The sequence below is a fragment of the Triturus cristatus genome, chromosome 6, assembly GCF_964204655.1.
Source record: "Triturus cristatus chromosome 6, aTriCri1.1, whole genome shotgun sequence".
NCBI lineage: Eukaryota > Metazoa > Chordata > Amphibia > Caudata > Salamandridae > Triturus > Triturus cristatus.
Genome location: NC_140589.1, coordinates 581055289 through 581083228, shown reverse-complemented (window position 1 = coordinate 581083228; position 27940 = coordinate 581055289).

The window sequence follows — 27940 nt, the reverse complement described above, 5'->3', positions numbered from 1 at the left end:
TGCCACATCTACTGAGAAAACCTACTGCACACTGCAATGCAACTTTTTCCATTGTGGAAAACGCTCATCATTGGATACAGATCATCACATTCTACTGGATAGCTCATAAAAATGTCAGCTACATTAAGATAAACACCTTCCTCGCACAAAATTGACGAGATAGGCTGGTCTTCAAGCTCAGCATGCAAAGAACCCTGACATCAGGTGATGCTGCTAGCTGTGCTGCTTGAAACTCGCGCATTTTTCCTTTAAAGTAAAACGTTGCTGCTATTGCTGAAAGTTCTCAAATCTTTTATCTTTGCACAATTGTCACTGCTTTTTAAATATTTGTACCTTGCACATAAAATATCTCACCTGTACCGGGATTACCCTTCGCCCCGGTCCGACACGGCTTGTGCCGTTGCACGGAGGGCCTCTTGGGAGTTCTAATCAGGGCAGGCACTTCTGGTAGGGGTCAGCGCGCTAGCTTTCCGCGCCCCACCACTATTTAGTTGAATGCTTGAGCGCACGCGCAGCGGACACGGCAGAACCCTGACATCAGGTGATGCTGCTAGCTGTGCTGCTTGAAACTCACACATTTTTCCTTTGAAGTAAAACGTTGCTGCTATTGCTGAAAGTTCTTAAATCTTTTATCTTTGCACAAACCTCACTGCTTTTTAAATATTTGTACCTTGCACATAAAATATCTCACCTGTACCAGATCACCCATTCGCCCCGGTCCAACGCGGCTTGTTCCATTGCGTGGGGGGCCTCTTGGGAGTTCTAATCAGGGCAGGCACTTCGGGTAGGGGTCAGCGCGCTAGCTTTCCACGCCTCACCACTATTTAGTTGAATGCTTGAGCGCACGCGCAGCTGACACGGCAGAACCCTGACATCAGGTGATGCTGCTAGCTGTGCTGCTTGAAACTTGCGCATTTTTCCTTTAAAGTAAAACATTGCAGCTATTGCTGAAAATTCTTAAATCTTTTATCTTTGCACAAACGTCACTGCTATTCAAATATTTGTACCTTGCACATAAAGTATCTCACCTGTACCAGATTACCCCTTTGCCCCGGTCCGACGCGGCTTGTGCCGTTGCGCGGTGGGCCTCTTGGGAGTTCTAATCAGGGCAGGCACTTCCGGTAGGGGTCAGCGCGCTAGCTTTCCGCGCCCCACCACTATTTAGTTGAATGCTTGAGTGCACGCGCAGCAGACGCGCACAAAGGGCGCGCCGCCGGCGCGCCGAAGGCGCACCAAGGGCAAGCCCGTTAGCGCCCGTTCGCAGCAGGCAGGGGCTAGGGGCGACCCACTATGCCAAAATCATTCTTACTCAGCAACTGAGCTGAGTTACCTACAGACAAATTGGCTCATCAACTTTCGCACAAAAACCTACCTGCACACTACAGGGATTGGTCTTCTCCTTGTGCAGGGCGGTGGATATCCTGGCTCCTGTTTCTCTACGTTACTCGGCTAGGAAGAGTCCTTCGGCCCCCTGGTTTACTGACTCTTTGAGACACCTAAGGCAGGGCTGTAGGAAACAGGAGAGGCGATGGAGGGCGAGCAGGGACAACAAAGAAAGGGAGAAATATAAACTTTCTCTTAAAAGGTACAAGGCGGAGGTAATCAAACAAAAGCAGGAGTACTTCGCTAAGTTAACCGCCGCTCTTTCGTCCCCCAGAGATCTCTTTCGAATTGTTGATTCTCTGTGTACATTGCAAATGCCCGATCCTATTGTCAGTTCTCAAGATCTCTGTGACAGGATCGCTCAGTTCTTTCACTCCAAAATAGCCGATATCTATTCTGCCCTGGAACTGCAAAGGGCTTCTTTGCCTCCCCCTTCTACTCCTGCTACTCCCGGCTCTGGAACTGAAAATCGGACCTTCAAGGCGAGTCTGTCTAGCTTTCCTCCACTTGCCCTAGGCCAACTGGACATGTTGCTGAGTAAAACCAGGTCGGGTTCGCCTTTGGACCCATGCCCTCTCATAGTCTTCAAGGACTGCAGGGAAACCTTATTGCCCCCCCCCTTCTGGACATTATGAACAGGGCAATACAGCAGGGTGTGTATCCGGCCGTGTGGAAGAGGGCGGTGGTTAAGCCTCTTTTAAAAAAGCCCACCCTGGATCCTGAAGTCCTAAAGAACTTTCGATCCATTTCACTGCTCCCGGCACCAGCTAAAATGCTTGAGACCCACTTAAATGAACATCTGATGGCATTTCTGGATTCCTTTGGGCTTCTCGATCAGGCCCAGCATGGTTTTCGGAGGTCTCATAGTACGGAGTCTGCCCTTACAGTCGTGCTAAATACCATTTGCAAGGAGGTGGATCAGGGCCATACTACTCTTTTGGTCCTCTTAGACTTGACAGCAGCCTTTGACACCCTATCCCCAGTGACTTTGACATCTCGTCTGAGGGAAATGGGGGTGGAGGGCTCGGCTCTGAGTCTTCTGGCCTCTTTTCTGGATCAAAGGGAACAGATGGTTAAACTAGGCGAATACCTATCTCCATCCCTGCCTGTCCTATGTGGGGTCCCACAGGGTTCGGCTCTTAGTCCGACCCTTTTCAATATCTATGTGGCCCCACTTGCCAAGCTAATAAGATCTTATGGGATGGAGGTGGTGTCCTACGCGGATGACACCCAGATCATGGTGTCCCTCTCACACCCTGGCAATTCCCCGGCTTTCAGCTTCAGGAACTGCATGGAGGCAGTTTCTAAATGGATGATTTTTAATTCTTTGAAGCTGAATGGTGAAAAAACGGAGGTTCTTGTTTTTGGTGGTGGGAGTGACTTATGGTCTGCTGAGTGGTGGCCCGCCTCTTTGGGAACGTGTCCTACACCCACTCACTCGGCTCGCAATCTGGAAGTCGTGATTCACCCCTCTCTTTCCATGAATCAACAGATAAATAGAACGGTTTCTACCTGCTGGGGTACTATCAAAATCTTAAGGAAAATAAAACACTATCTTTCCCGCCTGCGTGCAAACAAATTGTGGTTGCCCTTGTGATCTCACGGCTTGATTATTGTAATGCCCTTTACTCTGGTTTAGACAAGGGTTTGGTGCAACGGTTACAAATTGTCCAGAACGCGGCTGCCAAATTTGTGACTGACGCCCCGAGGCTTTCCTCGGCTACTGTTGTCAGGAAGAGCCTTCATTGGCTCCCTAGCGCGGTATAAATCGTCTTTCATTCATTCAGGGATCATCAATCACAGGTACTCGCCACCTGAACTCTCTGCCCTACCATCTGCACAGCGCTCGCCTGCCAAATCTAAAGGAACACCTGACCATATTATCCCCCCGCCCCAGAAAAATAAGACTCTGGTGTTTAGCTACTTAAACACCCGCTCGCTGGCTAAACACCAATTGGAAATATTCCAGCTACTTGACTCCGATAAACCTGACATACTTCTCCTCTCAGAAACATGGCTTACCACCAAATCCGTACCTGACATCCTGGCAGCAGTACCTACGGGTTATTATATACTTCAGGCCAACAGACCCTCGGGGAAACCTGTTGGCGGAGTTGCAGCCATTATCCACCACAAACTCAGATTTACCACTATGGCATTCACTGGCATACCCTCAGTTGACAGCCTCATTTTAAAATTTGACTCTCCTCACTCCCCATTCATTTGCCCTCTCTTCTATAGACCCCCCCCCCGAATACATGCCCACTTTTCCTCAACTGTTAGGTGAAATGATCTCCCAACTAGTCATCGATAATTCCAAAGTCATCATCATAGGAGACTTTAATTACTGGCCCACCGACATAAAGGAGAGCACCAGCTCCTTAGAATTTACGGACCTCCTGTCTGGGCTAAATTGTATCCAGCATGTACACACCGCCACTCACATTAAGGGACACATCCTGGACCAAGTATGGACCTCCAACTTGGAAATCACATTACCCTCAATCTCCCCCTGCCTATGGTCAGATCATTATCTCCTTCTCCTTGGACTGCACTTCCCCAACTAAACCTCCTCTCCTGGGCAATCACTTGGCCGGAAACTGGAACCGGGCCAACATTGGCAAATTTTGCACTTTATTAAAAACCTCCCTCCCTGATGAACATGATTCCCTAAGCAATCAGGCCACCGACATCAAGCACTGGCTTGAGTCAGCCAGCAACATCGTTGCTCCCTTCAAAAAATCCAAACTTAAACATCCTCATGACGCCCAACGCTGGTTCTCCAACGAGCTGAAAATAAAGAAATTAACACTCAGACAAGCCGAGCGTAGTTGGAGTGCCACATATATTAGTCTTTTAAAAGACTATAAAAACTCTATCATCTAGGCCAAGACTACGTACTTTTCTCTGAAAATCACCAACTCGGCTACCAAGACTAAAGACATTTTCTCCATAGTCAACAAACTATCACAGCCAGACAGAGTAATTGCTAAACCGCTCCCCTCTCAATCACTATGTGATTCCCTTAAAGTGTATTTTATAGAGAAAATTGCCACCATTAAAAACAGCATCCCCCCTCCCGTCCTTCCAACAAACTCTTCGACCTTGTTCAATAACCCCCAGGTGCTGAATCAAATACCTCTGATATCTAAAGAGGAATTCTTCGTCCTATTAAAAAAAGTTGGATCCGGCTCCCCTACAGATTGCTGTCCACCACACATTCTACAAGAAGCCTTTTATACCTGCCCTGACCCCCCACTAGCGCTTCTCAATAACTCTCTAAGACAAGGCACGGTCCCCGACTCCTTTAAAACTGCTGAAATTGTCCCCATCCTCAAGAAGCCCAATGCTGATCCCCTGATACTTAGTAACTTCCACCCCATTGCTTTACTCCCCTACCTCAGTAAGATCCTAGAAGCTCATGTAGCTAACTGCCTCAGCTCCTTTATTGAACGCTCACTGTTCCTTGACCCCCAGTAGGCAGGTTTCAGACCAGCTCACTCTACGGAGTTAGTCATCCTAGCAGTCATGGACGAGCTTAGGAAGGGGGCCGATCAAAACATCTCCCAGGCCCTCATTCTTCTGGATTTGTCGGCGACTTTTGACATGGTCGATCATTATTTCCTGATCGACCGTGTCAGCAGTGCCAGCATCCAGGGATTAGGCCTGAAATGGATCTCTTCTTTCCTGGATAATCGCTCCCAGGCAGTCCGCCTAGCTACCTTCTCAGCCAAAAAGGTCAGGCTGACATGCAGGGTCCATCAGGGGTCTTCTCTCTCCCCTCTCCTTTTCAATCTATAAATGTCCCCCTTGATACGCTCCTTACGTAACAGCGAGGTAGCCACCTTCAACTACGCCGACGACCTTCAGTTGGTGTTTAAAATCGACTCCTCTACCACCTCAGTCTCTAACTTTCAGTCTACCATGCACCTCATTAGCAAGTGGATGTACGCCAATCAACTGAAGCTCAACCCTGACAAGACTGAGCTCATCCTGACTAGCGGCAACTCCAATCCCTGGAACCCTAACTTCTGGCCTCCTCTCTTAGGCAACCCTCCTCAACAGGCGGAATCCGTAAACAGCCTATGGGTCATCATTAGCAAAGACCTGTCTATGAAACCCCAGATCAGCGCAGTAGTATCATTCTGCTTTTTCCACCTCTGCAGAATCCGGAAAATTTCCAGATTCCTAACCACCGAGGCCCTTACCCTAGTCCTCTTGGCCATGGTCATATCCCGTATTGACTACGCCAACTCACTTTATGTTGGTACCCCGGCCTACCAGCTTCAATTGGTTCAGAACCAAGCAGCTAGAATTATCTTTCATCAACCCAGACATCAACATGCCCGTCCCCTGATGAAGAGCCTCCATTGGCTCCCGGTGGCCAAACGCTGCGCATTCAAATTGTGTTGCACCATCTTCAAAGCCCTGGCTGGTCAAGGCCCGGCATTTATCTCGTCTATGATACTTCACTGTACCCCCTCACGTGAACTTCGCTCCTCACACTTGAACCTGCTCGTTGTCCCCCCCTTTAAGCGGAAAAAACACGGTGGCCTCAGATTCTCTCTTCTGGCCCCTCAACTCTGGAACTCCCTCCCCACCGAGTTCAGATCTGTAACCTCATACACCCGATTTAGAACTCTCCTTAAAACCCTCTTATTCTCTCAGGCATACGAGTAAGCATCTGTCACTATACTTCTGTCGCAGTCCCCCATTAGCGCCATGAACCACTTGGTGTAAGCACGCTTTACAAATAATTTTAACATAACATAACATTTTGGAATTTCTTTAAAGCTGTGTATACTGTTGCCTATTTTGTGGCTGGAGATAGTATTACTGGTAAAAACCCAACCTTCTTCAATATGATAAATTCAGTTAAATCAACTTTGCAGATCTAAGCATCAGGTAGAAAACAATCCATGTCATCAGCCACTTTGAAACTTCTGGTAGATTGGGATGTGTTGATGGCTTGTAGTGATTTTGCACACGTTGGTAAGGCAGTTGGGTTCTAAGTTTGCAGCTTTGTTTGTTTTCCAGAAGCTACTTTATTGGTACAGTCTTTAAGAAGCTTCATGACAGTATCATGTGTGCTGGATGTTCCAGACAAAGAAGAGCTGTCTTCAAAATCGAAATTATTAAGAGCAGCAATTGCAAATCCTTTCCTGGTAAAGTGACTTGGAAGTGGTGTGCTGCCCGATTGATAAGATTTTACAGCATAGTCTCCTAACAAGTTCCTTCTCCATACTATGTCATTATAACTTGTTGATACACCAATCCTATTCTTGAAGTTATCAGCTTTCTACTTTTTCAATTTGCGTAGATGTTGTGAGCAGTCAACATGTGTAGCGGAGTTTTCTATTTGCTGTGATGTAATTCATAAAACATGATTTGGAAAAGACAGTACATTTGTACAGCATAGGCCTGTTGGTTCATGGGATTGTCTTCCACTTCTCCGCTTATATCTTCAAAGCCATCATCAAAGTTGTAGGCCTCTGTTCATGAACTTTAGTTTATAACAGTTTTGCTTTGCTGATATTAAACAATGATGTAAAAAATGTCAAGACAACATCAGGCATTCTTGTTGATGCCCATGATTTGCAGAGCTCCGAGGAATCACAAAATTTGTCATTAAGTCTAAAATCCAAATTCTTCATAATGTTTCTTAAAATGGTACCTGCTAATTTTACTGCATCCTGTGTTCTAAGTTTGGGAGCAAGAACTTCAGTAGTCAAATCAGCTGAGACCACCATAAGTGGCTCATTATATTTGTCATTGTACATTATCACCAGAAATGTATTAATTTCATTATTATGGATCAATATAGTTTCATCAATGTTGACCATTATTTCTCTGATCTTCCTGAGTGTTAACCCATAGCCAGGTCTCAAGAGTGGCATTAAGACTTCATTTGGTTTTTCAAAGTGTGTAAACTTAACTGAAGGCTGGTAGTTACGTTGCTGCTGGGAGCTCATTGTACATTCATAATTTCGAATGTATGCACACAAGCAGTTCGGGTGGGCATACAAATCTGCTGCAAATATATTCCCCTTACTGCTACTCGAAGGAAAACTTCACCATGAAAGAAACAAGCTGCAGATAAAAACAGGTTTGCCCTTTGAGACTCACATATTCTGTACTTTGTTCTATCATCAACCCCTTTAGCCCTTGTTCTGGCTAAACCACAGATAACACATTGAAGATTCTCTGCTTTCTGATCAGTTGTTGGAGGTGGACGAGGGGCAGCCATAGATCTTGTAAGTGGATGAGCATTGGGTTTGGTTGTCGTCACTTTCTCAGAAGACTTGGATTCTGCAATTTTTTTATGCATTTCTACCAGGCTTTTTTCCATTGTATACGACTTGTAGCACTTGTTGTTACAATGATAAAATATTTGATTGTCTTCCCCCATCAGTTTTAATCTTTTGTGAACTTTGCCCTGCTGTATTTCTGAAGCATCGCAAACTCTCTTTTGTCCAGCCACAGTTGAGGTTAGCTTTTCTTTTGGATTAGTTTGGCATATGACACATTTTTCTTTGCAGAAGGAGTACTCAGATTTTGTAGTTAGCAAAACTCTGTAGGGAGGTAAAGAGCCTCTACTACCATCTGTTTTACTTATGTTTACGAATTTTAATCCACTGAAAACCTGAAACAAAAACAATAATGAAATACATTACCAATATGATATCTAAAACACATCATTATAAAGCTGCCATTTTGGAAAATGGTGGAAAAGTTGCTTTGAGGAGTTCTTTTCTGTCTCTATAAGAGTACCTAACCCCCAAAACATATGCTTTGACACTGACATTAAGCATATAGGTTTCATTGTTCATGAAATATTACACCATCACTGCAACACATCCGCCATTTTTAAAATTGTCATCCAGAAACGTTCAACCCGGATTAGCAATGTCTAGCCAAGCTAAAGTACTTCTTTAATGATCCAATGACACAAAACAAAAATGAAAATCTCCGGACAACAATTTTTGCGGAGGTATATCAAGGGACCAGGACTATCAGAGGCCAGGAGCAGGATACATGGCAGGCCCAGTTGGAACTGGTCAGCTGGCAGTTGCAGGGAAAAGAGGCCTCTGGAAGGTTGCTGTGTCTCTATAGCTAAAACTGGAGGTCAGCCAGCTGACCCTTTGAGTCACTTCTGTTGTCCTGGGTTCCAGGCAAACAGGGCCAGACTTCCTTCCCTTTCTTTCCACAGCAGGTTATCTCTTCTTCTGATGCCTTGCACAGCCAAGAATGTTCTGGGTAGAGGTCTGTGGAGTTCCATTTTATTCTAGTGCCAATCTGTGGGTGAAGGACAAGCCTTTGTCCACCTCTAACCCAGTTCCAGTCAGCTCCTCTCACTGGGTCTGATGCCATCCTGACTAGAGAGACAAAAGGAAGGCAGGATTAGGTGTGAGCTTCATCTGCTAGTGATAAGGTAGGCATCCCTTGAAGTCCAGGAAGGGGCTGGGCACAGCTCCCAGGCCATCATCCCCACATTCAGAGCCCTTATTCCACTGCCTGGAAATAATGCACATCTTACTACAGGAGAGACATTAGGGGTCAGGTGACAGCTGGACAATGACAGGAAATCCTTTGGTTTTACGCAGGAAAATGGCTGCTTCATAAAGTGTAATTTTCAAAATAGTGGCTTAAAATTTGACTTGACCATGAAGATGGATTTTAAATTACTTTTAAATGGAGCCCTTGAATTAGTTTTCTAGCTGCTCCCATACTCAAATTAAGCACTACAACTTTGTGCTCGTTAGAGCACACTATGTGTTAACTATAAGGAATGAAAATAAACTTGTGACTCATCTCTGTTATACATATTTCATGCAATGTTTTCCTTATGATTATGTACAAACTGTGACGCTGGATAGTATCACACATGTATGATACTAGATGAACAGGTGCCTTGCAGCATATGGAGACAATGGTGCCCCTACATTTTTCTTTAAAATGAAAGAGTGTGGTGTGTATGATGTTTGAGAGGTTGTTGGGTAGATGAGAACTGTCTTTTTTCTGAAACTATTTTGCTATTAATTGTTATACTTTGTTTTGATAGTCTATAAAAAATAAAAAATATGTTTAATGATAATTACAACTCTGTAAATGAAAAACATGGGTGATAAATAACATGCAAACATTATGTATGTCTTTGGCTTGATCATAAATCTGCCAATCTATAGTGCAAAAAGGATAAAACCTTTTGCTGGCGTGAGCACTTAGCAATAGGCTGTTGAATCAGCCATTCATGATTTTCATCAAGTTAATTGAAAGAAAATAATCAAACGAATGTCGATTTCATCCAATCGATTTAATTGCGAAAAATACTTGCATTCAGTATCTTTCTTATCAATGCTGGGAAAAAGCATCCAGTGATATGATTTTAACAATTCAACATTGTATCCAATGCATTTTGGGTCCAAATGAACCCTTCTTCAGGGGTATTCATAAAGGTTGAAATAACTGAAAAGAATACAAAAAAGCAATTCAATCACTAGTCCTCATAATCGGTTTAAACATCAAAAATAGAAAGTCTGTATCTATGTATAACGTGCTGTGTCTTACTCGAATAAAACAAACATGCGGTAAATAATAAGCTCATTTGTTAGTCGCAACAAAACAAGCTTTCAAAGGGTGACTACAACAAAAAGAAAGTGCACAAAACTAAGGTGACGACAGTACATGAAAACGTGAATCATGTTAAAGAAAGTCCTTTTTCCAAGTTAAAATCTAACTGAAAAACATTGCCGTAGATCACCGTGAATTTGACTCACTCCGTAAAACTCAATGACTCATCGTGAAGTGATCATAAATCTGACAGTATATACGAATAATTAGAGTCACACCTATTAAAATATTTAAGGGAGTATTTTAGAGGCTGTTTTTCCTTTCTTAATTGTGCTTCTCCTGGTTCCTCACTCCATATTTGCCTACAGGGGCCCTCTGTTTCTTGATATCTAGTTGTTATATTGTAACACATTGTTCTCCTATGGGAGAGGCAGGCATGTCACAGTGAAACACGACTTTGGAGGTTTTTCACTGCCAGGACGTGTAGTACATTAAATATACATCTGTTACTTTTTAAATAACATGCCCGTTGCCCTATGAACATTTGGGACCTACTTTAGGGGTGACTTATAGGTATTAAAAACAGAGGTTCAGGCCTAGAAAAATGTTTTTTTTCCTAGGTCAAAATGGCAGTTTTAAACGAAACACCCAGGCTGCAATCGCAGGTCTGGGGACCTGTTCAACAGTGCTTCTTTAGTTGGTGGCACATTGAGTGCTGCTGCCCACTGTAGCATTTCATTTACAGGCCCTGGGTACAAGTGTTACTGTATACTAAGGAATTGCACATCAATTAGATGTGAAAATTAGGGATATGCCAATGCCAACATATTTAGAGAGCAGAGGAAAATCACTTGACAAGCAAAAACGGCTTAAAAAGAATTCTCAGGGCATACCACACAAAACAATTATCATTTCCACCAACTAGTTATTTAATTCCATAGGGGTACACATTTGTAATTTTCCCACCTTGAAGTTACTCATCTGATAAGCAACATGATTGGCCAGATATATGGTTCTGATGCAATGCTGGGCATGTGTGAGTCAAGCATGTTTAAAAAGAACTTGTTCTGAATGGTTTTGAAATGTACGTTTGCGAGAACATATAGATGTACAGTTGAGTTGTCAGTGCTTAGCCAGCTACACATCTTTGGTGCTGTGTTGTATGCATAATGGTGCAAAGGATGTATGCCTAATTTCTACTGTTGGTAAAGTGCAAAGTAGACACATATTTTTGAATTATTCAGAGACACAAAAAAAGTTTCATATTCCCAAAACAGATATGCATATAGTGTAATAACAACTTGTTATCCAATTTGGTACTTTGCTCGATTGCTGTATAGTACTTTGGTCCAAGTAAAATAGCAAAATCGTTGGCATGGTGCTAGATGCATGATTTCCTCACACCCTGTCCTCCTTCCTAGCACCGATCTGCAGAACGTTTACGTGAGCCTATAGTTAGAAGCCATCCCCAAAGCTGAGATTAAGAGTAAATGAATTATTAAAAATACATTTCTGTTCTTGTAGCCTGATTTCATGCTTGATGCCTGCATTGACTGGTTATTTTAAAAAGCCAGTTCAATTACTAGCTACTAATGTGTTCCTAATTAACCTAAGAGAGGAGGTATTAAAGGAGAAGAAGGGCCAATAAATTATTCTGTGCAATTGTTCATTTTTGTCAGAATGTAACTGCCAGAAAGGCTTTTTGCCTTCAATGGTGGAGCAAGGAAACACACTTTTGTGCCATAATTACATTTTCGAAATAGCATCCGCCTGTTCTGTATGGGTCAGCTCGCTGCTCAAATAATTATGCAGAGGTGACCATCTAGAACAATGAAGCCATGAGCTTTTTGTATTTAAAGGGACGATTGTTCAACCCTAATGTAGGATGCTCATTCATCAAGACCCTAATGCTATGCCGGACTTCTTATTTGTTGCTAATTACCCTTTTCATTTTATGCTCCCCGAGTTCAATAAAAGGTTCTGTGATGAGGAAATATTCTCATCTTTACTATTTTTGCGTGATAAATCTTTAAACTGTGCAGCTACTCTTAGCAGGCCATATTTAATCCGGTTTATGATAGTACTAAAAGAGCCAACATAAACATAGCCAGATCTACTTACATTAATAATCTTTGTTAATTTACTAGTAAAACAACAACCGGCCTTTAGCCAGTAAATTCTATTCTTCTTTGCTTTTGTTGAATTTTTATACAGCCTCTCTTTTGTTGAATACCACAGAACAGCATTCTTGTTATGCAGGAGATTAGGTGTGCCATGTCATTAATAAAAATACATGGGTCCCTTTTGCAAGCAAATGACTAATGATTCTGGAATCTGCATGACTCTGGGGCATATGTACAAGGAAATGTCTCAGTGTGGTGCTGCCGCAAATTTTGCCGTGCTGCTGTGCGTCATTTAAAAAAATGCAGGGTTGCACCGTACTTACAAGAATACAGCGCACCCCTGTGTTTTCCCTTCGCGTTGAGGCTAAAAATAGCTGCCTAGCACCAACAGAGACAGCCTTTTGCCAAAGTGCAATGGTGCCTCTGTTGGAGGGGTGATTGTTTATGTGCAGGAAGATGTCCATTCCTGCTCATAAACAATCAATAATGTCGATTTGCTACTTCTATGTATGCTGCATTTTGCAAATCGTCATTATTTAATGATTGTTTTTGTGCATGAAGGGACACCTTCCTGCACAAAAATAATAATTAATGGCTTTTTGATCTTTCTATGTGAAATAAAAGCATTTCTCCTCGTTGCACAAATCTAATGCCTGCTTTTCCATGGTGTTAGTTTTTGCTGCTTCCTCAGATTTACACATCCTTGTAAATCTGGGGCAGCATCAAAAAGCAATGGATGTTGTGGTGGAACACCAACAACTACACCCATTGCAATCTCCTTTCACGCAGGCACCTGCTTCAAAGGGTACTATATTTACAAAGCGGTGAGAAGTGATTCAAAGTGGCTTACCATTGCTTTGTAAATACGGTGCAAGGCATTGCTCCACCGGAACGTAGACAAAAGTGACGTTTCTACTGCGCAAAACCCTCGTACATATGCCCCTCTTTTTCTAGTTGGGATGGTTTGGAGGGAAGTCCAAGAATAGTAAAATACCCCTGCAATAAAGTTTCGAGAAGACGGTCCCAGTGGAAGAAAAGAACAGCTATTTACCAAACCACACAATTCTTCTAGTTTAACTGCTAGCTAAATGTACTGGCATTGTGGCGTGGCATGGCTTAGCCTTGTCACTTAGGTACGTAGTCCGAATTCCAGCAATGTTGACCTATGAAATTAAGTGTATATTATTAGCCAATGTGGCCCATTTTTTTCGCTTGACTGAAGAGAAACGCTGGAAGTTGCACCTTTTGAGCTGTTCCGGTCTATCATCTTGAAGACTGAAAAATTATGTGTCTAGGAGTCAAAGGATAAGGTTAGTATTTACTACATGGTTTCAGGTCCCCAGACTTTTCACCCTGCTCAATGTTACTGAGACAGTATGGAACCATTGTAGATTCACAATTATAACACTGTGAATGGGTTAGGACTACATGACAGAGGCAGATACCTGGCAGCTTTGAGGAGAATTTGAGAAATGTTTAAATTAAATGGCATTTATAGCCAATAATAACTATGGTATCTTGTAATAAAATAAGACTTCTGGCATGGGAAAAAGTACTTGAGGCCACGATGAAAACACAATTTGCCTCCAGAAGTCTGTTAGTTTTGTAAATTTTAGAAAGGGGTACTCTGATTCTTTGCAGTTTCTGTGTTTAGTTCAATCTTAGCTACAGAGAACAGACTTGTAACCTATTTGGTTGTGATTCTCAGGTCTTGATAAGTCAATTACTAGAAAGAAATACATTTTTGAAAAATATGTTTTAGACATGGGCTCCCAGACAATGTCTTGTGAACAAAGTATTGCATAATTGAGATGGTACACATTTGTTCTAGTTTATGTATTTAATGCTTATTTCAAATAATTTTAGTTTTTCACAGTTCTATGTGTTGCCCGATTTCTTTAGAGCAGACTACCAATAATTTTACATTGTGAAACAAATTGTAGGATGTAGAAATAGTACTGCAAGCAGTCTATTGCCCCTAGGTTGTAGTGAGATGCTAGTACTCATGCTTGGATAAAAGGGGAACTCACAGGATGATTTTCATTAGATAGAAGTAAAGACGTTGCCATTAAGTACTTAATTTGTAATAAATTAGGTGCCAGGGCATAAGATACTTCATAGGATTCCACTGCAGCAGGTACTTCTTAAAGCCGCTGGCACTGCTGCCGAATGGCAGTTTCAGCATTACCACTAAGATTCACACTTTAATAAGGGTGCTATTTTGAAGCATTCCAGGTCACATAAAACTATAGGAAAGGCTTGGAGTTGTTCATTTTTATCATTTTTGAAAATACATTAAATAGCTAAACAGTCTACTGATGTGCTCGACTAAAATAACAGCCATACAACGCCACTATGTGGTGGATTCTTCTAAATATGTCCTGGTGTTTAGAAATATTAGTGTCAGTGCTGAGCACCGGCAAACATCAGCACAAACTAACTACTGGCTATGCTACTAAGACAACTCTGCTGCAGATCAAGTTGTCTAAGAATGATTTATCATTGAATACTTTACAGATAAGCAATGCTCTAGGATTGATGGGCGTGTTCCCTTTCTGTCCCCACTCTGATCCTCAAGTGAGTGGCTTTGTGTACAAGCCCAAGGGCAGCAAACCCGGTGCAAACAAGACTATGGTGTCTTTGTGCATTAGGAGAATTCTGTTTTAGATGTGTTCACTTATGGTTCCACAGGTGTAAGCTTTACCACATTGATACAGTAGCCAGTCGTGGATTGTTGTGTTATACTGTTATATTGTAATCTTCCTGTACACAGCTGTCATCATCCATTCCAGAATCAGAAACTTCCCAGGAGTCTGAGTGCTGTATGTGGGAAAGGAAGGTTGCAGTAAGAGGAGATCTTCTTGTATGTTCAGGTTGTTTCTCAATAAATACTTAAATTCAAGATGCAATTGAGTTTCTGTGTTTCTGTAACACTACAAGTTTGGCGATGAGTGTTACTGCCTGGGCAGAAGACCTGCGTGTTTAAACCTTCCTATTTCGAAGTTCATCACCCTAAGATTGCTTGGTTTCATCACATGTCAAAGGTATTTACTTGTTTAGATCTCAAATCAATATTTAATCGCACCTCGTTCTACCAACTGGTATGTAACATAACTAGCTTTCACAGACTTTTGCATTAATCAATGTTGGGCTTCAAATTGTGCACCGGGGTTCATCAGACGTCAATTGCCATAGTGGGTGAGACTACAATCACAGCCTGCCATAGCATGCAAACTGCAGTGCAACACAGCCTCAGGTTCCTGCTCTTCAGTGTACGACATTAATGCACTACTTCACGCACACAAGGTGACGCAGTATGACCTAATGTTATTGTCATCTTGGAAGCCTTACAGATCATAAGATATGAAACGATATCGCTAACTCACATGCAAATTACATTTACTATATTAAGTGCAATTTGCCTTGACTTAGCAATTCTTCCCTTCTTCACTGGCTTTTCGTATTTACTTTTATGTAATCAGCCTTTGGAGCTGCTGCATATTTCAGTTGTATTTTATTACCTCTATATGGAAAGTATGTTACAAATTCTTCACGATGTCCATAAGGAATTTACTTAGTGTAGTGTGTTTCAAAGCATTACATACCTACCTGTATCAAGTGGTGAAGACAGGACAGTGAACTAGTCCTCTTTTAGGTAAAGTAGGGACACTGTCTGAACAGTTTTGTACTATTGGTGCACCACAATCTATATGGCCTGTTGTAAGTCATCCATGTTTCGAATGGTCTGAGTGGAAATAATATTTTCACACAATTAAGCCACTGTAAAGGAGAGCTATATTTTGTCTCCAGAGCAGCACAAGAGACACTTCTATCTAATACATATTAGTTATTTCAACCAGTAGTGGTCCAACAAATGCCCACCTCCCGAAACCAGCCACCAAATTGTGTTTCAAATATAAAACAGATATACAGAAAGAAGGGAGAGACAATGCTATAATGACCAAAGAGTTCATCTCTTTCATTCATCACAGACGATGATAGAATAAATGATTTCTGTAGCCGGAAATGTTCTTAGTCTTTTTTTATTTCAGTTTTGTATGTATAGCAGCAAAACAGCCAAAGTGTTTCACCCTTTCAGGCTTCTTCAGGGCTGTGAAACAATATACAAAAATTCAATATAAAAATACTTTAACACTTTTATTCTACACCATCATAATACATACACATAAAAAACACTATTTACAATTAAAAGAAAAAGGAGTGGAGGTGAGGATCTCTTGTTATATGCTGATCCAGGGTCACCTTGCACCATTTGTAGTGAAGATGTGTGGAGAGACAAATTTATAAACAATATTGATACTAAATGAAATGATGCAGACCCATAGCCTGAAGGATATATTGATAAAAACATTGACCTGTTGGGGTATAGAACATTAGTATTTACGTTTAAAAAAAGGAGGGCTATAGGAAAACTCTAGGGAGCCAAAAAGGGACCACCAGTTTTGGGATGGCACAATGAAGGCAACCTTCATATTGTTCTTGTTAACGAGTTTTAATATTAGATGATGGAGACAGAACAGAGACAAGAATGTTGGATACATTTCCTAAACTTTTCCGTTGTGATGTGGGCAAGTTAACAGAATTTGAGCACACAATTATTTTAAAACACAATGCTTTTCACAAGATCCACAAACTATGCAGTGATTCTTTATCTATAAAGGATGAAGTTCCAAGGGAATTGGAACAATTAGTGGAGACTGAAATTGTTGAGCCTAAAATCGTTGAGCCTGTGGAAGCTTATGATTGGGTCTCCCCTTTGGCTGTTGCACGATGTAGTAATGACAATCTAAAATTATGCATCATATGAATAATTATATAATTGTAGAGCAGTTGCCACTACCAAAACCTTCTAAGACGCTAAGGGCCCGATTCACAGAACTAACTTAAGACAAAATCCTAAACTTACTACCATTTTGGTATTCACAGAAGGCACTTACTCATTTTGGTATTCACAGAAGGCACTTACTCATTTCGGTATTCACAGAAGTTAGGAGTCCTAACTTTAGGACTCCTAAATGCCTTCTGTGAATACCGAAAGTCTTAAAATTAGGATTTCTCTCAGTTTAGTAGTAGTATAGTTAGGACTCCTAACTTTAGGACTCCTAAATGCCTTCTGTGAATACCGAAAGTCTTAAAATTAGGATTTTTCTCAATTTAGTAGTCCTAAGTTTAGGACTCCTAACTTTAGAACTCCTAAATGCCTTTTGTGAATACCGAAAGCCTTAAAATTAGGATTTTTCTCGGTTTAGTAGTAGTATAGTTAGGACTCCTAACTTTAGGACTCCTAAATGCCTTCTGTGAATACCGAAAGTCTTAAAATTAGGATTTTTCGCAATTTAGTAGTCCTAAGTTTAGACTTAGGACTACTAAATTGATAAAAATCCTAATTTTAAGACTTTCGGTATTCACAGAAGGCATTTAGGAGTCCTAAAGTTAGGAGTCCTAACTATACTACTACTAAACTGAGAAAAATCCTACTTTTAAGACTTTCGGTATTCACAGAAGGCATTTAGGAGTCCTAAAGTTAGGACTCCTAACTTCTGTGAATACCAAAATGAGTAAGTGCCTTCTGTGAATACCAAATTGAGTAAGTGCCTTCTGTGAATACCAAAATGGTAGTAAGTTTAGGATTTTGTCTTAAGTTAGTTCTGTGAATCGGGCCCTAAGTTTGGTGAGAGTTGCCTTTCCTCTACTTATTATCACATTCAATTACAAACTTAAGCCCGGGAAATTCACTGCCTTTATTACCCATGATAGGTGTTGTCAGTACAAATGCATGATGTTTGGGTTGGAATTACCAGAGGCAGTCTTCTAACATTTGATGTGTCACTTTTTCAGTAAAATGAGAGGAGTTAATTGTTTCCAGGATGACATATATATGACAAAAGTTTTGAAGTACAGAATGAGAGATTAGAAATAGTTTTAAAAATCCTGGATGAGAGAAAATGTCCCTTTTTATTTGGTCACCTCCATTTGTTTGCTGAATTTTATTGCTTGTTTTAGACTCTGCACACATGGCCACTGCTGTCCCAATACATGTGTCCTGAGCCCTGAAATATGTAGAAACTGGTTAATCTCTAATATTTCACTATCCTACAAGGCCATATGGCACAGAAAATGCACCCATGGCATGGAAGGTTAAATGCCTGCTATTGTTGTGCGGCTGCTGCAGTTTAAATATAGTGTGACCTGTTACAATAACCATTTCTGATAGGGGAAATGCTTGCTTTGAAATATTAGTAAGTTACCCCTATGTAGACCTTGTAGCCCACTAGTTAGTATGCATAGTATTTAATGGTGGGACCTGCAGAAAATTACAGTTAACATGTCCCCCCTACAGTGATATAGCTGTCCCATGTAGAAAATCAGAGTGCAGATTAAATTACTCATACTGCTAAAAGAGGAAATGGACCTGCTAGAATAAAAATTATCTCACCATTTTCAATAGTTTTTAAAAAACAAATTTAATGGTAGTAAATTTAAAATTCTTTATTTCGTTTCGCATAAAACGCTAAAATATGCATCATAAATTTTCACATACAATTTGTTTAAGTACAAGTGTAACAACTTCCACTGCATTTAGTAACACTTCATCAAGGTATGGGCTGTTGTTAAGAGGGTTAATACAATTACCTAACTGCTAAAATTACAGTTAAAATATATAGATAAATTAAAACTAGGCATGAAATACCTTAACCCCTTCGCCACGGCGCAAATTCCGCCGCGGCGCTGGGGGGGGTGCGGGGTGAGCGCGGTGGCGCCATGCTCGTTCCGTCACGACTCCGCCCACTCTTTATTTCGCCCGCACCGGCGGGGAATCAGCGACGCGTGGGCGGAGCAGCCACAGCATGAAGGAACCACGCCGTCATGAGCACACGCCGCCCATGGCTCATGACGGCGTGGTTCCGTCATGCCCACGCAAGGGGTTAAAATTCATTTGTATAGTTTGTTCAAATCAATATAAAATATAAACTCATATTCCATTGTATATGTCTTTCAGTAATGTTCCCATTTAGACAACATATTACAAATACTTTTTAGCAATCACTAGATACATAAGTTGCCTTATAGCGCCATTATGCATAAGTGCATGTGCATACTTTACTAAAACCATTAACTTTGTAAACACCTATTCCTAATTTGTTATGTTTTAGAGTTTTAGCCCAGCTTTTGCCCTTATAAGGCTCACATTGAATAAAAATCTGCTGACACTAAAAACAATTTTTTGTGTTGTGTCAGCTTTCAATATTCTGCCCGCTTCTAGGCATAGTCTAGTTTTCATGTTCCGACAAATAGGTTTAACCCATTTGTTCCTGGGTTTACTATGAGCAGGGCAGGCAAATAATATGTGTAAATAATTTTCCTTAGACACATTTTGACATAATGCACAGAATTCATTACTAGGTCTGTCTCTATTTGGGGCCCATTTTGATATGTTTGTGTTCATTTGTAGGACCCCATATCTGAACTTCATATACAAGGATTTAGCCAATTGTGGGCGAACTTCATCTAAAAAGGGCTCAAAGCTTGCTACCTCTTTAAAAAGAAGGAACTTAATTGTTAAAGTACCATTATCTGAGTCATGTAACACACTATTTTGTATATAAATCAAAATGTGGATTTTAACAATTTCCTGGATGTCAATGTTAGCTGTGTTGGATGTTCCCAAAAGTGGCGCAAGTCTAATTTCTCAAACCAAGAAGAAACGTGCTTGAGCCACGGGATGCTCTTGCTCTGATCGATGTTTAAAATCTCCTCTACACCTTCCTTATAAGCTGTTAGTTCTAGGGTTGACCAGAGCAACACCCAAAACGATAAGTTCCTTAATATTGCAAGATGGTCTGTACGTTTGACATTTAAATCCATAACAATAGGGATCAAGGGTGTTCGTACTGGTAATTTAGCAATCTCCTAACAAATGTATTTTCTCCTGGTTCGAAACTCTTTTTGCAATTAGGCCCCCATATTTCAGCCCCATAAAGAGAAGCTAATTTGACTTTGTGTTTAAATACCTCTAAGGCGGGGGACACTGCCTTAGAGATACTACTCCAGTGTTTCTTTATTATGGGTAGCGAGTTTTGAAGCAGGGTGATCTTATTTCTTTCCAATTGCGGCTTCCAGGACAGCTTTGTATCCAAAGTTACACCCAAAAATTACATTTTTTTACATATTCTAGTTTTTGATTATTGATTTGAAAGACTTATGTTGGTTTATGGCCATATATTTTGTTTTGCTGGCATTTATTTGAAGGCCCTTTTTGTTACAATAGGTGTTAAAAGAATCCATTAAACATTGTAGACCTTTCGGGGTTTGTGAAATTATTATTGTGTTGTCGGCGAATAAAAGCGCTGGCACCCAATCCCCTCTCAGTTTGGGCAAATCATGAGTGCACCCGAGCAAATGTCTCGGGATATCGTTGACGTATAGAGAAAATAACGTGGGCACCAGTACACACCCCTGGCGCTCGCCCCTTTTTACCAGAATTGCCTTTGTGAGTTCAACCCTCGGACCCCATCTTACTTTGGCAAAGTTGTCCTCATGTAGTCTTAATATTTGCACAAGTATTTCGTCAGGCACTCCTTGGTATTTCAACGATTCCCAAAGTAAGTTCCGCGGTATGAGGTCGAAAGCGGCTGAGGTCTACAAAAGCAATATACAAGTGAGCCTTTTTTAAATTAATGTATTTCCAGCATAAACATATAAATCTAAAAACTTGATCGATTGTGCTGATTTTGGATCTAAATCCCGCCTGGAATTTTGAGAGGACATTGTTCTCTTCAAGCCAATCGTTTAATCTCATTAAAATATGCCTAGCAATTTCTTTTCTTTTAAATATTGATTAAACTTATTGGTCGGTAATTAGCGGGGTCATGACGATTACCCTTCTTAAAAATCGTAGTGATCTCTGCCCCTTTCCATGATTCTGGTATGGGAGAGCCCTAAGCAATAGCATTGCATAAACGATTTATATATGGGCCCCAAACACTACTGTCGTGCTTCAGCAAGTCTCCCGGAATTTTGTCAGGGCCGGGCGCTTTCCCTGGCTTGACTGCATTAAGTGCCATCAGTGTTTCTTCCAGACTAAAATGGAGATGATTGATATTAGGATTGAGTATAGGGGCTGCAATAGAGGGTATTTTTTCAGTTTGCGCTGCTACATAAAGGCTGGAAAAATGGTCCTCCCAAGTTTTAGCATCAAGAAAGAGGTCCTTAGTATTCCTACCAGACTTATTGCCCTTTGTTAATATTCGCCAGAACCCTGCTTGGTCTTTGGACGTAGCTGCACAAATTAGATATGTCCAGATATTGTCGTCCCAAGTTTTTTTTGCATGAGCAAAGAATTCGCTTATAGTTAGCTCTTTTCTCCCTTGTGGCCCTTATATCTTTTTTTTATTGCCAATATAAGGTCAGCTTTTGCTTCCCGACACTCTTTATTGTACCATGGGTTTGCTCCTGTTCCTGAATCACTCGCACTACCACCCTTAGTTAATCCACTCACAATCGGCACTAGAGCTTCCAACAAAGCATAATGTGCGGCCAATATTGGGAACTCTACTGCAGGTGAGTCTATATGGAGGGAGACGATGTCTGCAAAAGTAGTGTAAATCTGCGTGATAGATTGGATGTTTCCCAATATATGAGGCCACTTTAAAGCTTGACGATTGTTACTAACAAGAATATCATATGTAGGGATGTTAGTTGCTCACAATAATGTCAATGAAGGGTTCAGATACTAGTGCTAAATGTAGGGGACAGTGATCACTATCGGATCTGGAATCTATTGTCAAATTGCGTACGTTTGGCCAGAACTCTATTGATACCAATATATAGTCTATGTTGCTCTTGCAGTTGCCTCTACTAAAAGTAAAAGCATTTGGTCTATCAGAAGGTAGACTACCATTGCAAGCTCTAAGACTCTGTCCTGTTATCAATTTCATAATTTGTGCTACAGCTATGGTGCATGACACTGTCGGGCTACTTTCTAAAGGAGGGATGTTGTTTACTGTATCTTCCTCTTCGAGGAGGTTCTCAAAACAAACCATTGGCTCAAATTTTTAATTTAGATCGCCCCCTACAATTATCATTGCCCCAGGCTCTATTGAGTTTAAAAAAGAGTCACACTGTTCTATTACCAAGGATTCTTTTGTGGCTGGACTTGGTCTGTTATAGATATTAATCAGGTATATTACTTTTTTATCCTTTGTTTTAATTTTTAGACCAACAAAATCCTGGGACGGTATATCCAGCTTGGTTAGCTCAATTTGAAGAGTAATTCTTATCCATATAACAAGACCACCTGATGGCCTACCTCTTGCTGATGGGACCGCGTTGGTACTAAAGGTCTTAAACCCAACCTTATGGGGGGTTTCTAAAGACCAAGTCTCTTGCAGGAGGCAAATGTCACTTTGTTCTATATTTTTCAGCCATTCAGTATCCCTAAGGTTCCTATTCAGCCCCTCAATGTTCCAAGAAGTAAGTCGTATTTCTGACTCCTTCTTCACTCCTGTCTTTATTATTTTATTTGGTTGTTACATCTGATAAAGATTTAAGAAGACTAAATGACAACCCCTGTGGCACTTCCACCCCTAGTTGTTCATTCAGTTCAGATGTGTTCTAACCATTTAGCTCGCCCTGTATCTCCTTGGAGTGCTGTGTGGATGAGAGAGCAATATCTGGGCCACACTGTAATTTAACTGGGTGATAACAGGAAGGTGTGTATCATTCCCCACCAAAGTTGGTTGTCAGTCTTGGGTGTCTAGGTCGGATAACGCCTGAAATCTGTTTGGGAATAATATAGGGTTGCCATCATGGGCAGGTTTCCTAGCTTGTGGTTTTTAAATGTAGCCTAAAGGGAGCACGCTGATACTAGTTTTTTTAAAGGATGTCTCCTCTTGCATATTTAGTAGTCTCTGAACCATCTGGGGTTGGCGAAAGTTTATTACTATGCAATTGCCATCTATCCTCTTGAAGGAGTCTCCAATCCACCCTACTCTGCGAACCATCAAAATGTCATTTGTATACCGTGAGTTATCGACGGTCCGCAGATTGGTACAGGATTCACTCTGTTCCTTTCTTAGGGCAGGTACCCCAGCTAGAATTAATACATAGGGACATGAGGCAGGTGGTAAACCTAAAACATCAGTACTTGGGTTCAGAATTATACAGTTTGAGACATTTGTTGTGCTATAACCAAAACGGTTAACTTGTAAATTTGGGGCTACGTGTTTGTCTTGTCTTTCCCCTATTTTATCATCCGATTTCTGGGCCTTGTCCCTTGCACTTTTCTCCCTATTTTCTCTTTGCGCCATGGAATTTGCCACGAAAATGCCATTGTCCCTATTGCTCGTACCAGCTAAACTAAAGGTTGGGAATCCCTTTGTATGCTTTGGTTCACGCTCCCCTTCTGGCTTGTCAGGGTTACTAGTATCCTTTCTACCTATCAAATATTCTACTACAGTATGTAGCTGTTCGATCTTCTTATCTAATAGGCCACATTTTTTATCCATTAGTTCATTGATCTGTGATAATATAGACCCAAGTGCTGATTCTAATATCGCTGTGAATGTAGGTGTGTGATCATGATCCCCGTTATTTTCGTTCGTTACTAAAGTAAAAAGGCGGGAGTTTGTCACCTTTGAACCTTAGCAACTTGATTGTCTGCATAGGGGGTTGTTTGTGGCATGGGCCGAGATCTCCCTATACTCTTAGTTTTAGATTTTGGTTGACCCATAGCTCGTTTCTGTTTTGCTCGGGGAACTTTCCCTTTGGGCTCTTCTGATACTTTTGGGGCTTGTGATCTTGTTTCTATGCCCTGTCTACTATGGTCTTCTGGTACTGGGTTTGTGAATGTTAGAGATGTGTTTGATGACCCTGGTGTCATAGGTTTATTTTGGACAATTATTTTTGGACTTAGTGAAATCTGTTGTGGTGAGTCATTTGAATTAAAAGTGTGTGATTGTTTATACATTGTAAGTTGTGTAGGATCAAGTGACAAACGTCTCTCTGTCATTTGGATTTCATGCATCAGTAGAGATTCTGCTCTAGTTAGAAAGGCGTCTAGAGTGCCTGCTGCACCTTTACGCTTGCTCATGATCTTGGTCATATGAACTGACAGCAATCAACTCCTAAATATTTGGGTCCCAATCAAGTACCGTAAGGACCTGAAACCATGCAAAGAGTCTTACAGTCTTACCGAATAGTTCAGACGGTGAAAACAGTTCTCAGAGGGATGGCCCAGCCCAGTCTCCTCCAGTCGCTGATGGACGCAGACCGGCCTGCCCTTGGCCAAGGCTTCGCCCAGGCGCGGCACGGGCACGCCCACTCGCGTCCCACACTACGGGAGCCCTGGCCTGTTTATGAGCGCAATGGGTGCTGGGGGCAGTAGTCTCTCCCCTCCTCATGATTACGGTAAGATGATGCAGCTGCCCATGGCAATGGCGATGTGAGCTCAAATAAGGCTCTCAACTACACGGTCCAGCGCCGAGGGCATGATGACAGTTTAGCTTCCGTCTCTGTATTTGCTGATTCCTAATAAATATAACGAAAAAGTTGCTTCTAGAAAGCTGCACTTTACCTGCCTGAGCTTTCTGGACTCTAATGTGCATTAGGTCTCCAACTACTCCCAGACAGTGGTTAACTTTGAATGAGGTGTGAAATTCCTCCAAGAGCACACAATGGCTGACCTGAATAGTCAAAGATGACTTTTCTAAGCTCATAGAATATGCAGGATGCAGGCTGTGACCCTTCTATTGACACCTCAGTGTTAAACCGCACAGGACAGGTCTGTCTGAAGCACATGTGAACGTTTGGTGCCCTTAAAAGGGAGAAAACAGGATCCTGCCAGACATCTGACTCTTCCTGCTTCAAACTGGATTTAGTGTTAGATGTGAGAAGACACTAGGGGACTTATTTACGAACCCCTGGGCGCTAGAGCATCACTCTCTGTGACACTCTGGTGACTCAATGATATCTATGAGGGCACGCAAAGCCATACGCGTGGCTTTAGATGGCCTTATACATATGGATTAGGGCAAGGCAGCTCAAATAGCTGCTTTCGCTTACTCATTGATCTTGAGGCGTTCCATGGGCATTGCAGTGGGTTTTCCCATGCAACTGCCAATACTTTTGAAGTTGCCCTATATTTACAAGATCATGTAAACCTGGGAAAGCGCCAAGTCCTTACTCCTCTAGAGGTGAGGTGTAACGAGGAGAAATATCTCTAATTCTCCTCGTTAGTTTCTCTTTCTAAGTGTGCTGCATTCTACACCACACATTGAAAGAGGAAAACGCCTCTTATAATTATTTTTGTGCAGGAAGGTGTCCCTCCCTGCACAGAAGCAATCCTACCAACAGCACTAGGGTGCAAGGGTGCCTGAGTTGGTGCGAGGCACCCAAAACTGCACCAGCACATGGAGAAAGGACAGGAATGTACCATACTACATAAATATAGTTCATTCCTGCCCTTTCACTTTGGCGTAGGGCAGTACAGCAAGATGACTCGCTGTGCTGCCCTATGCCAAATCCCCATAAATAAGGGCTTAGGATGCCAATAGTACACTCCTCCTTAACGCCTTGTGCCCTCAGAGACCAAGTTTAGTGTAGCAGAAGAACTTTCACCATCTTGAAACTGCTCTGACATGTGACATTTTGGATCTGTTTGCAATAAAGCAATCAGGAACTACTGCAATATTAGGTAGGCGAGGACTAGGGAACATTTACTCCATTGGCAAGAGAGGAACTAGGAGTATCTTAGGGTGTACCCCACCTACAGGTTGTTGAGCCCTACAAAGCTGGACCCTCTTGCGGCCTTCCTCAGAAAGCTGCTGTACTTGTAAGAGGATACTAGGTTGACTGAATCTGCTGCACATGCCAGGCCAAGGAGCTTGGAACTCCTTCCACTTGAAATCCAAGGACTGAAGGATCTCCAAACGTCATAAGGCTGATTCCCTGGGTCACTGTAGGAACATAAAAACAACTGAAGATGACATTCTGACTGTAACATAATAAGCAAAGGCCAATCTAATGACGCTTTGCAGGAAGCCATCAGATCGAAAACTAAAGACTTTGCCATCATTTGCAAGGTCACAGAGTAGAGCATTCATGGCAATGTTAACAAAATGATTGACCCTAGATTCTCTTGCTTGACTCTAGATCTCATTTTAATTGCAGAAAGTATTTCACTATTCTCACCTTTCGCCATGTAGTTGATCTGTATAGATGTCTTCAATCAAGTCATGTATAGATGCACAAGAGGATTCTTTTCCTTTGAAATATATTCAGTACATGTTGGTGACTAACTAAATCAAAACCCATTGACATATCATTTAATTCCACAACTGAGGAGGGGAGGAGGAAAAGGAATTATTTTAAGAGGGCAACAGTATACCCTCCCAGCATATATAAGCAAAAGTTGAAAAACTATGTAGCTCCTAGTACACAGAGGAAATGCCGGTCTCAATTGACAGATGTGCTGTTGATCAGTTACCTGCCCTCAAGAAGAAACTCAACACATTTAATTAATAAAAAGGACAACAGCCTCTAATCCACTAAAGATGGGATGCTTAAGCATAAAGTCAACTCCACACCACAGAAGAATGCCTCTTTCCCACCATTTTCAATGATCGGCTCCAAGAAGTTCTTTGATGGTTACTGTATACTCTTCTAAGAGCACGAGGTGCTTGCAGAATACATGCTACTTCATTAGGAAGGCATGTCATCAATGTCACTCACCCCATCCTTTTGCAAGTAAAGACATAAGACCAAAAATATAATATTATCAAAGTAGGTTAAACTGTTGTTTTATTTGTATCTCCTGGCCCTGAACACTAAACACAAAATAGTTTATAATTATTCTTAATCTCTTCTAATTGTTGTTAAGATCATACCACCATAACTGCCTCTAATGGTCATAGGTAGAAGTGTGCCGTGCATTACTCACACTGTAGCATTGCCAAATACCAAACTATGTGGGTACTTGCCCAAGGGCATAGTCTATGCACATGCCCTCTCAAACTACTCACGCCTTCAGTACCTGCATGAAATGAACTTCAGCCTACGGATAATGTGGGCAATGGTATTGGGCTTGAGTGCAACCCAGAGCCTGGAAAAGAAGACCTCTAAAATATTTCAATAGCAAGGCAAGTACATACATAATAAACTGTCTATTTTAAAATTTGTGGAAAAATATGATGAAGGCATAATTCAACCACAGGGGGCAACAAGAATCAGTTACTGACTATAACAGAAGAAAACAGCAAGGGACACAAAATGCACAACAAATGTGCCCAACAATAGCCATAATAGGTTGCACACATACCAAAAAAATGAGAGAGATCTCAAAGCAGTAACTGTATTTATTTGTCGTTTTCAGTTTTATATAGTGCAGACAGATATACCTTTACAAATATAGAATATAGTTACGTATATAAAGCATATGTTACATTACTGTTAAATAAATTATATTGCAAAAATTTGAACAGGTAATGACAACAAATGTATAGAAATTAGCCAGATCATCATAAGACAAAGGAATAGTCACTGTCAAAAATATGTAGAGATTGTGTGGATAAATATAGTGTCAGATGAATAAGCTAATAACTATGTTTGTTCAAATTCAAGCACAACTTCAGAAATAATTAATAAATAAATAAAGTTGTCACAGTAAAAGTGATACAAAGAGGAGACTATATGAAGGATGGCAATTAAAGTGCAGAACAAGAAAAAGCTGGCTAACATGGAACTGAAAATTAAGTTTGACAACATCTCAAATGCACCTAAACAATTATTGTTTGATTCTACACTTTATGTACTCCTTAAGGAAAATAATCCAGCAAACACTCAAC